Consider the following 4,584-nt stretch of genomic DNA (forward strand, 5'->3'; position numbering starts at 1 on the left):
CCATAGCGCACACACACAGCCTGCTGCAGACATAGTACATACACACACACAGCCTGCTGCAGCCATGGTACATACACACACAGCCTGCTGCAGCCATAGCACACACACACAGCCTGCTGCAGCCATAGTACATACACACACAGCCTGCTGCAGCCATAGTACATACACACAGCCTGCTGCAGCCATAGTACATACACACACACACACAGCCTGCTGCAGCCATAGCACACACACAGCCTGCTGCAGCCATAGTACATACATACACACACCCAGCCTGCTGCAGCCATAGTACATACACACACACAGCCTGCTGCAGCCATAGCACACACACACACACACACACAGCCTGCCGCAGCCATAGCACACACACACACACAGCCTGCTGCAGCCATAGCACACACACACACACACACACACAGCCTGCTGCAGCCATAGCATATATACACACACACAGCCTGCTGCAGCCATAGCACACACACACAGCCTGCATATATACACACACACGCACAGCCTGTCGTAACTATAGCGCGCACACACACACAACCTGCAGCATTAGCACACACACACACACAGTGTCCTTTTAGTGATATATTCCCCGACCACCTTATGTAATAGGGCCAGTGTCCTATTACTGATATATTCCCCGACCACCCTTATGTAATAGGGCCAGTGTCCTATTACTGATATATTCCCCGACCACCCTTATGTAATAGGGCCAGTGTCCTATTACTGATATATTCCCCGACCACCCTTATGTAATAGGGCCAGTGTCCTATTACTGATATATTCCCGACCACCCTTATGTGATACGGCCAGTGTCCTATTACTGATATATTCCCTGACCACCCTTATGTAATAGGGCCAGTGTCCTATTACTGATATATTCCCCGACCACCCTTATGTAATAGGGCCAGTGTCCTATTACTGATATATTCCCCGACCACCCTTATGTAATAGGGCCAGTGTCCTATTACTGATATATTCCCCGACCACCCTTATGTAATAGGGCCAGTGTCCTATTACTGATATATTCCCCGACCACCCTTATGTAATAGGGCCAGTGTCCTATTACTGATATATTCCCCGACCACCCTTATGTAATAGGGCCAGTGTCCTATTACTGATATATTCCCCGACCACCCTTATCTAATAGGGCCAGTGTCCTATTACTGATATATTCCCCGACCACCCTTATGTAATAGGGCCAGTGTCCTATTACTGATATATTCCCCGACCACCCTTATGTAATAGGGCCAGTGTCCTATTACTGATATATTCCCCGACCACCCTTATGTAATAGGCCCAGTGTCCTATTACTGATATATTTCCCGACCACCCTTATGTAATAGGGCCAGTGTCCTATTACTGATATATTCCCCGACCACCCTTATGTAATAGGGCCAGTGTCCTATTACTGATATATTCCCCGACCACCCTTATGTAATAGGCCCAGTGTCCTATTACTGATATATTTCCCGACCACCCTTATGTAATAGGGCCAGTGTCCTATTACTGATATATTCCCCGACCACCCTTATGTAATAGGGCCAGTGTCCTATTACTGATATATTCCCCGACCACCCTTATGTAATAGGACAAGTGTCCTATTAGAATGTTGCTCATAATATATATTGATTAGGAAAACTTATGAAATTCATATCAAAATTCAATTCTAAAAATTTTTCTAAGATTTTTTTTTTTAAAGCTGGAGTTGGAATATTTTTTCCAACTCCAGCCAAAACTAGTTCCGACTCCGACTCCACAGCCCTGGTCACACCACCACCACTAGACACACCTGCCCTGTACAATGTCACACCCCCACCACTAGACACACCTGCCCTGTACAATGTCACACCACCACTACTAGACACACCTGTCCCATACATTGTAACACCACTAGACACACCTGTCCTGTACAGTGTCACACCACCACCACTAGACACACCTGTCCCATACATTGTACACCACCACTAGACACACCTGCCCTGTACACTGTCACACCACCACTAGACACACCTGCCCTGTACACTGTCACACCATCACCACTAGACACACCTGCCCTGTACACTGTCACACCATCACCACTAGACACACCTGTCCTGTACACTGTCACACCATCACCACTAGACACACCTGTCCTGTACACTGTAACACCACCACCACAAGACACACCTGTCCTGTACACTGTAACACCACCACCACAAGACACACCTGTCCTGTACACTGTCACACCACCACCACAAGACACACACCTGTCCTGTACACTGTAACACCACCACAAGACACACACCTGCCCTGTACACTGTAACACCACCACCACAAGACACACCTGTCCTGTACACTGTCACACCACCACCACAAGACACACACCTGCCCTGTACACTGTCACACCACCACCACCAGACACACCTGTCCCATACATTGTAACACCACCACAAGACACACCTGTCCTGTACACTGTCACACCACCACAAGACACACACCTGCCCTGTACACTGTCACACCACCACCACTAGACACACCTGTCCTGTACACTGTCACACCCCCACCACTAGACACACCTGTCCTGTACACTGTCACACCATCACCACTAGACACACCTGTCCTGTACACTGTCACACCACCACCACTAGACACACCTGTCCTGTACACTGTCACACCCCCACCACTAGACACACCTGTCCTGTACACTGTCACACCATCACCACTAGACACACCTGTCCTATACACTGTCACACCCCCACCACTAGACACACCTGTCCTGTACACTGTCACACCATCACCAGACACACCTGTCCTATACACTGTCACACCCCCACCACTAGACACACCTGTCCTGTACACTGTCACACCATCACCAGACACACCTGTCCCATACATTGTAACATCACCACTAGACACACCTGCCCTGTACACTGTCACACCACCACCACTAGACACACCTGTCCTATACACTGTCACACACACCACCAGTAGACACACACCTGCCCTGTACACTGTCACACCACCACCACCACTAGACACACCTGTCCTGTACACTGTCACACCACCACCACTAGACACACCTGCCCGGTACACTGTCACACCACCACCACCAGACACACCTGTCCCATACATTGTAACACCACCACAAGACACACCTGTCCTGTACACTGTCACACCACCACCACTAGACACACCTGCCCGGTACACTGTCACACCCCCACCACTAGACACACCTGTCCTGTACACTGTCACACCATCACCACTAGACACACCTGTCCTATACACTGTCACACCCCCACCACTAGACACACCTGTCCTGTACACTGTCACACCATCACCAGACACACCTGTCCCATACATTGTAACATCACCACTAGACACACCTGCCCTGTACACTGTCACACCACCACCACTAGACACACCTGCCCGGTACACTGTCACACCACCACTAGACACACCTGCCCGGTACACTGTCACACCACCACCACCAGACACACCTGTCCCATACATTGTAACACCACCACAAGACACACCTGCCCTGTACACTGTCACACCACCACCACTAGACACACCTGTCCTATACACTGTCACACCCCCACCACTAGACACACCTGTCCTGTACACTGTCACACCATCACCACTAGACACACCTGTCCTGTACACTGTCACACCATCACCACTAGACACACCTGTCCTGTACACTGTCACACCATCACCAGACACACCTGTCCCATACATTGTAACATCACCACTAGACACACCTGCCCTGTACACTGTCACACCACCACCACTAGACACACCTGTCCTATACAATGTCCACCACCACTAGACACACCTGTCCCATACATTGTACACCACCACTAGACACACCTGTCCTGTACACTGTCACACCCCCACCACTAGACACACCTGTCCTGTACACTGTCACACATACCACCACAAGACACACCTGCCCTGTACACTGTCACACCATCACCAGACACACCTGTCCTATACAATGTCCACCACCACTAGACACACCTGTCCTGTACACTGTAACACCACCACTAGACACACCTGTCCTGTACACTGTAACACCACCACCACTAGACACACCTGTCCCATACATTGTACACCACCACTAGACATACCTGCCCTGTACACTGTCACACATACCACCACAAGACACACCTGCCCTGTACACTGTCACACCACCACCACAAGACACACCTGCCCTGTACACTGTCACACCACCACCACAAGACACACCTGTCCTGTACACTGTCACACATACCACCACAAGACACACCTGCCCTGTACACTGTCACACCACCACCACTAGACACACCTGTCCTGTACACTGTCACACATACCACCACAAGACACACCTGCCCGGTACACTGTCACACCACCACCACCACTAGACACACCTGTCCTATACAATGTCCACCACCACTAGACACACCTGTCCTGTACACTGTAACACCACCACTAGACACACCTGCCCTGTACACTGTCACACCACCACCACCACTAGACACACCTGTCATTGTACATTGTAACACCAAGCGCACCATAATCGTTCCTGACCACCCAGTAAAAACAGAGAGGAGGCCGGCA

The sequence above is a fragment of the Dendropsophus ebraccatus genome, chromosome 13 (assembly GCF_027789765.1).
Source record: "Dendropsophus ebraccatus isolate aDenEbr1 chromosome 13, aDenEbr1.pat, whole genome shotgun sequence".
NCBI classification, from domain to species: domain Eukaryota; kingdom Metazoa; phylum Chordata; class Amphibia; order Anura; family Hylidae; genus Dendropsophus; species Dendropsophus ebraccatus.